Source organism: Spermophilus citellus (assembly GCF_964194105.1).
Source record: "Spermophilus citellus genome assembly, chromosome: 8".
Classification (NCBI taxonomy): Eukaryota; Metazoa; Chordata; class Mammalia; order Rodentia; family Sciuridae; genus Spermophilus; species Spermophilus citellus.
Genome location: NC_138189.1, coordinates 121,620,893 through 121,633,913, shown reverse-complemented (window position 1 = coordinate 121,633,913; position 13,021 = coordinate 121,620,893). Strand labels below are relative to the sequence as shown.

Genomic DNA, 13,021 nt, shown 5'->3' with positions numbered 1-13,021 from the left:
GTCAGAGAAAATTAGGAAACATACCAACAAAGGGCTGGGTGCTGAAGCGCATGCCTGTAATCCCAGCAACTCAGGAGGCTGAAGCAGATGGTTTGCAAGTTTGGGCCCCTCTCAGCAATTTATCAAGGCCCTGACTCAAAGTAAAAAATAAGGAGTGCTGGTGATGAAGATCAGTGGTAAAGCATCCCTGGGTTCAATCTTAGTACCAAAAAACAAAGTCAACTTGGCTTGACTATAGAGTTGATGATAAGGAACAGAAAGTTTAATTGCACTGGATGTAAATATATCCCATTTTAAATTTGAAATCAGATAGGTCTATAATTAAAGGAGTTGAGTGAAACATGTAAGAAAGAGAAAATGGGATATATTGGGTATTGGTTGTACCTCCTGCTTTAGTATGAAATGTCTTTATCCTGGAAAGCTAGCATGATTTTCAGCATAATTTAAATCCCTTGTTCCACTTTGAAATCATATTCTGACGTGATAACCTGCTGCACAGAGCAAAACTGTTCTCTAGAGAGGGAGTTCAATTGCTGGATCAAGTTGGGAATTTGGTTGCTATAACTACAGCATCACAGATGTGCTATACATATAAATATAGGCTTTTGTGGGTCTTTGGAGCACTGGCGTTTTGTAGTGTCTTAACAAAGTAAGTACCCTTAAAGAGAAGGACTTAAGTTTTGTGTGTGTGGTTTATGCAATATCCAGGTCATCTGATGCTGAAAGTCTTCAGTCAGGGAATTGTCACATATGATCCTTGGTATAAATAAGTGTGTGATAATTCATCCTGGAAGTCCTAATTTACAGGAGTGTTTGGATTTCTCTTACAGAAATAAGTGTTATTATATTTCATCAAAGTCTTAAAGTCTGGTATTTGTCAATGAAATCCAATATTATTTTTCTCCAGTAAGTGTTAGAATTCTTATCGACTGCTATGTGCAAAGGAACTCACAATCCTTGTTTGCACCACAGTTAATTTTGGAGGAGGGGTAGAGGGATGGGTGAATCACTGTTTTACCTGTATAAATTTAAGGTATGTCTTAAAAAATATTAATGTTTAGCAATTAAATTTGTTTTGAAGGAAGCATACTTTCTGTATTGGGGACAGTAACAGGAAATAGTGAGTTAAGGATATTGTTTAAAGACAGATTGATAAATGAAGCAAACTATACTCCAGGAAATTGGAATATCTTTATTAAAATAAAAATTTCCAATTAATCACAGTTCTGGGGACCTGTATTTTATCATGAGTTGAATTGTGTATGTATCTTAAAGATAACAAAATTATGATTGAATGTTAGAGAAAAAGACTTTTTATATTCAGTTTTTTTCATTGTATTGTAGATTGTTTAAAAGCACTAGTTGAAATAAATGAAATGAAGAAATACCTTAGATATGTATATCATTTTTTGGGGGGTGAGAGTTTAAATATACAGGTCTTAAAACTGTACTTAATATTTATCACTGATTAGAATATAAAACTGTAAGTTCAGAATATTAACATTATTTCCTTAGATGCTTCTTAGCTTTTGCTAACACATATAGGAGTTACTTTTTTTTTGTATTTTTGTAATTAAATATAAAAATAGAATTTCTGGTATTGAACATTCACGTAATGTTACATAAGCTACATGCATGTTTCCTAGCTATAAACTGGTTAGTGTATTAGTGTCTAACTTCATTAAGATAACTGGTGTATTTCATAAACATTTTCAACTAATAAAAAATTAGAACAGTGGTCAAAATATTACTTTCCTGTGTTTTTAAATATTATTATTACTTTTTTATGGTTCATTAAGGTGAATTTAGAGTATAGTCATTATGTAGTCTTAATTCTATTTACAAATAGTAAAATCCCAAAGTAAGATTATTTCATTTCATTGGTTTAAATCATATGTATTCTGGGTTAGAATATATACATATTCTAGAAAAAAGTAAATTTACATAATGAGATTTACATTAGTGTTTTCTTTTTCTTCCCTTGATGATTGTATAAGTCAATAATAATAATTCAGAATCTTAAGATTTAGTTTACTACTTTGTCCCCTGATCTTGAATTTTAAAATATAGTTTTGAAAACATAGATTTAAGATTTGTCCTCAAATAAAGTTTTTCAGGTTTCATAGCCACTGTACCATTTAAGTGAACTTTCAAAAACTTTTATGTGTAGTTAATTTGATTAATGGATGCATCATTGTGGCTAAAACAGTTTTTAAAAAATCATTGATTATGTCAGGATATAAAGTAATTATAGTCTTTCAAATATAGTGGAGAAGAGCTTACCTGATTACCACTCAGGCTCATGAAGTATGAATTTGCCTGTGATACATAGCTTAGAAAAGATGTTAGAGTCTTTGTATTTGACAATAAAGATGGCTAGAAGGTTATTTGGGGCATATATGAAGATTATATTGAAGGTAATTGCCTAGAATAGAGGTTTCCAAACCATTCAAGTTCCTGGATTCATGTGACATAGCAGGGGTTGAATACTAAGTCCCAGGCCATAGGGATTTTTTATTTACTCCAGGGTTTGAAGCTTAGACTCTTTCACATTAAATGCTTGCAAACAGGTGGTCCATCAGATTTGAATTTAGAGGCTGGCCTAATGACTTTCAATCACATGAGTAACCATTAAAGGTAGATCAGTAGAATGAGAGGATTCATGGAGTATTGGGTTAAGTTGAGACCGGAGGTAGGAGCCTTATTTCAATGGTTTTGATGTGTTAAGCACCCAATATTGTCATCAGAATAGAAATTGGTAGGTCACATGGAAGAGTAATTTAGGGATAGAAACTGATGGAATTTATTGACTGAAGTTTATAGACAAGGAAGAAGAAGCCAGGCATGATTCCAGTGCTTGGAACTTGGATGTCTATAGCGTGATGCTGCCTTTGACAACTGTAATCAAATAAAAAGGATGAATATCATTTTGAAATGAAGAGACTTGATTTTAGGCATGTTGGGTTATATTCACTGATAAAACAGATGGGAACTCTACAGACCTAAAGGGATAATTTGGGATTGGGGACATCTGAAAAAGATTGGCCATATGTGGGTAGGTAGATAGGGGGTTAGATAAATAGGGAGAATATAGATGAAAAAAAAGATGGTTATAGCTATGTTGAAAGGTAATAGAACAGACTCAGACAACTTTGAAGTTTTGCTTTATTGCCCATTCTTGGATAAATACCTAGGAGTGGAATTGATGGGTTATATGTAAGTGTGTGTTTAACCATTTTACGAATGGCCAGTTGCACTGTTTTCCATATATTTTGCACTCATAATGATAGTTTATGAGATTTCTGGTTGCTTCACATCTTGTCCAACAAAGTATTGTCAGTTTTCATGTTAGTCATTCTAGTAGGTCAATGGCCATATTCTGTGATTTTATTTTGCATTTCTCTGAAGACTACTGTGTTGAGGTGGTTTGTTTTGTTTTGTTTTGTTTTGTTTTTGGTGGTATTGGGAATTGAACACAGTGCCTTGTGCATGCTAGGCAAGTACTTTACTACTACTGAGCTACATCCCCATGTGCTCATTGACCATTCATTTATCTTCTTTGGTGAAACATTAGTTCAAATCTTATACCCATTAAAAAAAAGTTGGATTATCTATTTTATTTTTGAGTTGTTAAGCATTCTTTTTTAAAATATTTTTTTAAAGTTTTTGATGGACCTTTATTTTATTCATTTGTTTATATGTGGTACAGAGGATCAAACCCAGTGCCTCACACATGTGAGGCAAGCACTCTACCACTGAGCCACAAACCCAGCCCTGTTAAGCATTCTTTATGTATTCTGGGTACAATTCATTTGTTTAATATATTTTGCAAATTTTTTATCCCAATCTGTGCTTTGCCTTTTTCTTAACTATGTCTTTCTATATTGTCAAAGTTTTCACTCATAGTTTGTATTTTCATGCCCTATTTAAAAAAAATCTCCTTTTAATCTGAGGTCATAAAATTTTTCTTATATCTTTTCTTCTAGAAATTTAATAGTTTTAGCTCTTCCAATGTAGGCCTGAGATCCATTTTTTACTTTAATTTTTCTGAGTGTTATGAAGTTTCCTATTCTGCATGTGATATTCAGTAGTCCTAGAATAACTCATTGAAAAGAACATTTATTTATCCATTGAATTGCCTTGACACATTTGTTAAAAATCAGTGATATTTTTTTGGGGGTGGGGAGTACTAGGGATTGAATGCAGGACTGCTTATCACTGAGCCACATCCTCAGTCCTTTTAAAAATATTTAGAGACAGGATCTTGATGAGTTGCTTAGGGCCTCACTAAGTTGCTGAGGCTGCCTTTGAACTTGTGATCCTCTTGCCTCAGCCTCCTGAGCTGCTGAGATTACAGGCATACACCACTGTGCCTGACCTAATGTAAAAATAGTTACATAAAATATTTAACTATAAAAATGCTTGTTTAGATCTATTTCTGAAATCTTTCTTCTGTTACTCTACATGTCAATTATTTTTTATTTTTAGTTATACATGACAGTAGATTATATTTTGCTAGAATATATATATATATATATACATAAAGTATAACTTATTCTGTTAGCTTCCCACTCTTATGATTGTACATGATGTGGAGTTACTCTGGTCATGTATACAAGGGTAACAAAGTTATTACCTATTAAGTCTACTGTCTTTTCTATTCCCCTCCTCTTCCCTTCCCTTTGTTTTCCTTCGTCTAGTCCAATCTATTTCTATTATTCCCCTCCCTAACCTCCTTGTTTTGGGATTACATCCACAAAGCAGAGACAACATTTGGCCGCTTGGTGGGTGCATTGGCTTATTCACTTAGCATTGTAGCGTCCAGTTCCATCCATTTACAGGCAAATGCCGTTAATCCCATTCTTCTTTATGGCTGAGTAATATTCCACTGTGTATACATACCACATTTCATTATCCATTCATTCGTTGAAGGACACCTAGGTTTTTTCCATAGCTTAGCTATTGTGAGTTGAGTTACTATAAACAAGGATGTGGCTGCATCATTGTATTATGCTGTTTTTAGGTCCTTTGAATATAGACCAAGGAGTGGGAGAACTCTTGTCAAATGGTAGTTCCATTCCAACTTTTCTAAGCAATCCTCATACTGCTTTCCATAGTAGGTTGCAGTAATTTGCAGTCCCAACAATATACATATCAGTTTTTACACCAATATGTACTATCTTCATTTGTGTAGCTTAAGAGTACTTTTTGAGATCGTATACATATTATAAGTTCCAACTTTGTTCTTTATCAAAATTGTTTATCTTCTGTATCTTTGTTTTCCATATAACTTTAAAATTAGATTGTTGGTGTCAAGAATGCTTGTTAGGATTTAATTGGAATTGTGCTAAAGCTTAATATGAATTTGGAAAGAATACTATCTTAACGATATTAGCTTTTCAAATCATATACCATGAACATGGTATATCTCTTCATTTAAGTCTTTAAGAATTTCTCTTTGAAAGGCTAAGGTTTTTGGGGTAGATTTTTTTGTATCTAGCCCGTGCACATCCTTTATTACTTTATTCCTAAACTATTTTTTGATGATAAATAATAGGGCTTTACTACTGTGATCTGTAAGGAAAGCTCTAAAACAGGTTAAATATTATTACTAGTGTTACTTTTGGGAAGAATTAGAAGGAGCAATCATTTATCTACAACACATTTGATTACTGTGAATTAACCAATAGACATTTTATTGCTTGAGAAATTATTATTATTAAGAACTTATTCATGTGTGTGAATTTATGCTTTTCCTTTCTTGGAAGTATGTTTTTTCAGTGTTCAGTAAGTATAAAATATACTAGTCAAGTGACCTGAATTTCTGTTTAGGTTTTATCTTTAAAATAAAATATGTATACTATTTATATATATATATAGAAGTATGTACAAGTTTTGGTTCTTCCTTTTTTTAAAAACAAATATATATTTTTAGTTGTCTGTACCTTTATTTTATATGCAGTGCCGAGAATTGAACACAGTGCCACACATATGCTAGGCAAGCGCTCTACCACTAAGCTACAACCCCAGTCCTGCTTGGTTATTTCTTAATAATGCATTTGTTAATTTTGCTTCTCTAATGAATTTTATAAAAACTAGGTCATTTGTAGGCAAGATACTGGAGCCAAACCTTCTTGTCTATTCAACTCATACATGGTTAGCTTTGCACAATGCAATGATGAACATTTAACAGAGGCATTTTGGATAAGGCTTGTGTCTACATGCTGAAGGGAAAATCTGTTATGGACCATAACTTTTGTATAAACCGTCCAGCTGCCATCTGTGTTCAAAGCACTGTGATCAGCAGAGACCTGTTTGTGCCACTGTGTAGACTGATAGCAGCAGATCAATTTAGCTGAGCTGTTCTCTAGTAGTTCAGTCATGAGGACACAGACATTACCAAAGTGTAGTCCTCGCACCCACTGTCCTTTGCTGGTTTAGTTTGTGGCAAGAGGGAAAAACTGTTTGCTCTCTTCACCCCAGTACAGCTGAGGTAAGAGCCACCTTTTTTTCTTTTGAGGGGAAAGCAAGAGCAAAAGCAGTCTCTTTCAACTTTCCCCTTGCTGTGTTGATTTTAATTTATGCTAGTCTATACCACAATAATCCCTCAGGCCAGGTATACAATTCAGCATCGTTTTTGGTGGAGAGCAACTAGTTTCTAGCACAGCTTTGGTAAAATTTAACAACAGAACTGCATTGTGAACACATCTAAGCATTTGACCTTGAAGACTCATAGGACAGCAGACATTGCAGATTTTCCTACTTGTCCTTAACTTACAAGAGAGTAGATAATGAATTAATAGAAATTGATAAAGAGTTTCTGTCAGGCAGCTGCTGAGGTCATGAGACTGGTATGCGGAAAGAGTGCCCATACAACATGCGTAACACATAATGCAGCCAGGAGGGGTGGGTGGGTCATCGAAGCAGGAAATTAGCCGTCAGAAGGAATGTTGGCTCTCTACAAGCTACAGCAGCATGGACTCACCAGGAGAAAACACACGGGGAAATGGGGAGTGCTCAGTGCTGCAGAGAAGAGAGCTCCTGTAGAAGGTGGCAGCACTGTTGCTGTTACTGTTGCTTCAAAGATATTGAAGACAGTGCAGGTTAGATTTTTTTTTTGTTAAAGAAACTGAAATGCTAATAGTGTAAATGTCAACTGTATGGTACTTCTGTTAATTAAACAGACAACAAACTATTAAGGAATGAACTAGAGGCGGGGGAAATGCAGCTACGAGGCCTTGCTTGTCATATTTTTTTCTTGTGATCTATTTTTATAAGTAAAGCTCTGTTAATATGTGCTTGGTGATGATTGTTGGGATATTTCTTAGTGAACCTTGAAAGGAATTTAGAGATGCTTAAGTGTGTATCCAATTTTCCAAATACTTCTGAAATATTAGCTGGTTAAAGTCTATTCTTTAGAAAAAGTTGTAATTTACATTCATACATGTAATTTGTATGTATACTTGTTATGTATATGATTTTTGTTTTGAAAAGCTGTTTTTTTTTAAACTGAGTGAAGCAAAAGTATTTTAAAAGATTAAATGTATTTTTATGACAAGTCTTTTAACCTACATTTCTTTTATACCTCTATTAAAATTTATTCTTGTATATCTTGCTTTTGAGAATGGAATTGACAGCATCAGCAGTTACTTGTTAAGAATATTTTTCCCCCGATTTAATTGCTACTGTGCTTTCCAAAGATAATGGTATGGGGATTTTTTTCCTAAGTCCTAAGCATATTTGTTTGATCTTGGTTTAGGAACATTAGTCCAGTCATTTACTTAGATTTTTAAGATTTCTTGAAATGAAGATATAAAAAATTGATATCTCAGAGTATCACACTTTTAACCATTTTGTGAATTTGGATCACCTACCACTATAATCTCAGCATGATTGTTGTATACTCTCTTGCTTTCTGTAGCCAGACATGAATAAGTTTACATTCCAGTTCTGAGAAGTTGCATTCCACTGAGTAGTTCTGAAATACAACAAAAACATATAGGCCCGTAAAAGGGGCAAATTTAGGGACATGAGGGCTTCTGTGCCGAGTGCCTGCCTTTCATGGAAAACTCAACACCCATCGAAAATGCTCTTGACTGCTTAGGTGGGGAAAATGTGGTTACAGAAACAGTTGGCCATACAGCACCTACAACACCCAGCCCAGTGTTTCATTACTTAAGGGTATTTGTGAAAATTAGGTGAAATGTAGTATTCTCAAACATTTGTGCTTTCTGGTTATGGGTCTTGAACTTGAAGGCAAGTTTAGCAGGCTATTAAAAATCTTTCCCATTTTACTTAATGTGGAAGCTAATTAGTCATTGTTGGTTTGCATATTTCTGGGTTCTACAAATCATGCCATTTTCATCTGTAAAAATATTTAATTTACTGGTTAACCTACTTATTTTGCTGGGAGTGGTTTTTTTATAAATCCTTTGCTGGTAGGCTTAATTATTATTATTTTTTTTTGATGTGACATAGAGCCAATAGATTGACAAATATGAATCTGCAGCCCTTGTAGTTGTCATGTTATTGTTGTTAAAAAGAAGATGATAAGGATGTTCTGAAATTACATTGGGATTAAATAGGTTTGAACCAAATGGTATGCTGTATTTTACAGCAAACAATTTAGAGGGGTTTAAAATAGACTATAGAAGTTAGATTTTCAAATTGTGTAGAACCAGAAGAGTACAGACATTCTTAAAAACACACCATATATGTTTCCTCTTCACCAACCCTCTTCTGACTTTATGGCTAACAGCTTTTCAACATTCAGGCCAACTCTCTGATAACTATTACCTTCATCTTTTTTTTTTTTTTTTTGCTTTTGAAATGTACATATCGATTTATATTTGTGTCTTATGTACACATGTGTGTGTTCACACAGACTGAAACTACTAGAAGAGTGAGATGACTTTTTAATTCAAAGTTAAAAAATAAACTGTTTAAATATTAAGGTATTTAACATTTTAAGATAACTTTGTTTATCTCAGTATGTAGTATTATGAGTGCTATTTCAAAGAAGCAGATGTCCTACTAACTAGTTGAAGTTCTGTTACAGCTGCCTGAAGAGGCTTTGACTGTACAGATGGGACATTCAAATCTTTAACTGTGACAGGGTAACCCTAAAGCCCTTGATGGTCGTTGTGTGATTTTGCTGAATTTGAATTGCTTTCTGAATTACAAATGCTGATTTGTCTTTTTCACTCAACTAGCTAGTAAGTGAGCCTAGCCATTGAGAGTTCACCTCTCAGTGAAATTCAGTTCTCAACTTGTCATTGGATTACAGCTGTTTGCGTGCTCATCTTGTTAAATGCAAACCACTTAAGAGTGGACCTTTATTTATTTATTTATGTAAACTGTATTGATTATAGGGTTTGTGTTGGTAACATTGACTCTGTGTTATTATATGTCCAATGAACATTTGGAAAAGAAACAAGCGGCAAAATAATATATATGTAAGAAATAAAATATGAAAAAGCAAGAGCAAGAGTGAGTGAGTGAGACACCAACTTGACCTTAATATGTGACCATAAATAAAGAAAAAATGAGGTAAATTCTGGGTGAAAGACAAATGTAGGTGTACTTGACTTTTCTGAATACTCATTTAAAATACTTGTGATATTTTTATCTCTTGCTGCTTCTTTCCCCCACAAGCTCTATCATTTCATTGCTAAATGACCATAGAAATGAGATTGTTTCGGGGTTTATTAGTGGTATAGTTTGCCAAGCTTAACTCTTCCTTAGTCCTTAAGGTTTGTTATTTGTTCATAGTGCAAACCTTTTTGTCCTACTTTCATACTCAAGTCCTAAGGTCTTGCTAAGGAATCCAAAGCCTCTAAAACAAATATCCTCTCAACAGTGTCTCTAATAAGATTTATTTATTTTTATTGTGGCAAAATATATGAAACATAAAATATATTATTTTAACCCTTAAAAATGTACAATTACATGTAGTGTAGTCTATGATTCATTGGCGTCAATTACATTCACACTGTGTGAACCCAGCAACGATACCTGCTTCCTGAACTTTTTTAGTAACTCCAAACAGAAGCTCTAACCATGAAGCATTCCCCCAACTCCCAGTCTTTGGTAGCTTTTCATCTACTTTCTTTCTAGATTTTTTTTTTTTTTAAAGAGAATGAGAGAGAGAGAGAGAGAGAATTTTTTAATATTTATTTTTTAGTTCTTGGCGGACACAACATCTTTGTTTGTATGTGGTGCTGAGGATCGAACCCGGGCCGCACGCATGCCAGGCGAGCACGCTACCACTGAGCCACATCCCCAGCTCCATCTTTCTAGATATTTTATGTAACTGGAATCACATGGTACTTTTGTGATTGGCTGGTTGGCCTTAGTGTAATGTTTTCAAGGTTCATCCATGTTGTTGCATTTGTCAGTTTTCCCATTTCTTTTTTAAGGCTGAATAATAATCCACTGTGTGTATATCACACTTGGTTTATGCATTCGTCGTTGTTAGATGCTTGGGTTGTTTCTATGTACCAGGATTTTTGTGAATAATGGTGTGGTGTACATGGGTGTTTGAGTCCCTGTTTTCAGTTCTTTTGTATATTTATCTGGGAGAAGAATTGCTGGGTCATATGACAGTTCTATGTTTAGCTTGCTGAGGATATGCCAGACTGTTTTCCATGGTGGCTATGTGCTGTTTTGCATGCCCATCAGCAAAGTGCAAGTTCAAAGTTTCCTATCTTTTTTCTTTCTCTCCCTCCCCACCCCCACCCTTGTTCTTTCTTTCTGAATTATAACCATCCTAGTTTCTCATTCTTAGTTTCATGTGTGAGATGGGATTATTTTTGCTTTTGACTTGTGTTACCCGAATAACTAAGGAGCAGCTTTGCATGTGCTTGGCCTCTTGTGTATCTTCTTTGGCAAAGTATCTATTTAAATCCTTTGCCTTCTTTGCACGTGTGCGTGTGCGTGTGCGTGTGCGTGTATTGCTGGAGGCTGAGCCCAGGATCTTACACATGTTAGGCATGTGTTCTATTATTGAAATACATTCCCAGCCTCCTTTGCCACTTTTAAGTTGGATTGTCTTTTTGTTGTTCTATTTAGGAATTATCAAGTATTCTGGATATTAAGTCCTTATCAGATATATGATTTGCAGATATTTTCTCCTGTTCTGTAGGTTGTCAGTTTCTTGATAATGTCTTTTGGCGCACAGAGGTTTTTTCTTTTTTCTTTCTTTTTTTTCTTTTGATGCAATCCAAAGTGTCAGGTTTTTTTTTTTTCTTTTGCTTTTCATGTTTTTGCTGTACATCTAAGAATTCATTGTCAAATCCAAGGGCTCCTGGGTTCCATCCTCAACACCACATAAAAATAAAATAAATAAAAACAAAGGTATTGTGTACAACTAAAAGAAATTAATATTTAAAAAATCCAAGGGCTTGAAGATTTACTCATATATTTTTTGAGTTTTATGGTTTTGGTGCTTATATTTAGGCCATTGATTGCTTTGAGTTAATTTTCATGTATGGTATGAGGGAGGGGTTCAGCTTCATGCTTTCTCTTGTAGAAATCCAGGCATCTCTGTACCATCTGTTGAAAAGACTGTTCTTCCTCATTGGGTAGACTTGTCAGTAATAATTGGCTGTAGATACATGAGTTTATTTCTGGACTGCAGTTCTATTCTTTTGGCCTAAGTGTCTACCCTTATGCCAGAACCACATTGCTTTGATTGCTGTAGCTTTGTAGTAAGTTTTGAAATCTAGAAGTGAGTCCTTTGACGGTGTTCTTTTTCAAGATTGTTTTGGCTTATTAGTGCCCCATGGAATTCCATATGAACTTGAGGACCCAGCTTTTCTACTTGTGTAAAAAAAGTAAAAAAAAAAAAAGTATGGGCATTTTGATAGGGATTATGTTTATTCTATAGATCGCTTTGTTATAAGGTTTAATAACAAAAAAGAATGCTGCAGTTGATAGGATTGTCTACTTCTGATAGTGGCAAAAAGGAACAGAAAATGATCCCATTTAGAACAGAATTTAGTTACATGCTTTGGAATAATTCTTACCAATTTTTGATTTTTCTTAAAAAACCAAAGCAAAAAGTACATTTGTAGCTGTACTTTTAATTTAATAAGACATTTTTTATTGGTTATTCAAAACATTACAAAGATTGCAGAATCGCATCGGTTATACATCCACATTTTTACATAATGCCATAATAGTAACTGTTGTATTCTGCTACATTTCCTATCCTCTACTATCCCCCCTCTCCTCCCCTCCCATCTTCTCTCTCTACCCCATCTACTGTAATTCATTTCTCTCCTTATTTTTTCCCCATTCCCCTCACAACCTCTTATATGTAATTTTGTATAACAATGAGGGTCTCCTTCCATTTCCATGCAATTTCCCTTTTCTCTCCCTTTCCCTCCCACCTCGTGACTCTATTTAATGTTAATCTTTTCCTCCTGCTCTTCCTCCCTGCTCTGGTCTTGGTTGCTCTCATTATATCAAAGAAGACATTTGGCATTTGTTTTTTAGGGATTGGCTAGCTTCACTTAGCATAATCTGCTCTAATGCCATCCATTTCCCTGCAAATTCCATGATTTTGTCATTTTTTAGTGCTGCGTAGTACTCCATTGATAATAAGACATTTTTTAATTGTATAATTTCTAAATTTTATTAAATCATCATTTTAGAAATTTAAGTGATACCAACTTTGAGTTGCTGTTAATAAAATGGGTGAAATGTTATTCTAATTTAGTTATCTCTGGTCTTCCAGAAGGCCCCATGGATTTCCTTAATCTTTTGTTTTTCCCTTTGGGAACTTTTCTAGGAAAATACCCTATCATAATCTTAAATGGTTTTTTACAAGGATATGTATAATAGTTTTTGATTTTGATTCCATCTTTGTTTGTCATATTGAGGGTTGTCTTTATCATTTTATTGTGTAAGCAACTTACTGTGCTAATGCCTCTAGAGACTCTACCTATTTTCCAGGAATGGATTTGTTGGTGTATTTGTACAGAACTTGCCCAAAGATTTTTTTTTTTAGACTTAGCAA

The 13,021-nt window shown here is 34.3% G+C and overlaps 1 protein-coding gene across 6 annotated transcripts in view; it reads left to right on the top strand.

The window, feature by feature from the left end:
* RAPGEF2 (Rap guanine nucleotide exchange factor 2) overlaps window positions 1–13,021 on the top strand; it is a 253,310-nt gene that overhangs the window by 125,158 nt on the left and 115,131 nt on the right. Inside the window, exon 1 of one of the 6 annotated variants that reach the window (XM_081304951.1) lies at window positions 6,949–7,103. The exons of the other annotated variants lie outside the window; for them this stretch is intronic. The gene's annotated coding sequence lies outside the window, so the exon portion shown is untranslated. Of the gene's footprint in view, window positions 1–6,948; window positions 7,104–13,021 lie in introns of those variants that run through there. 6 annotated transcript variants of the gene reach the window in all.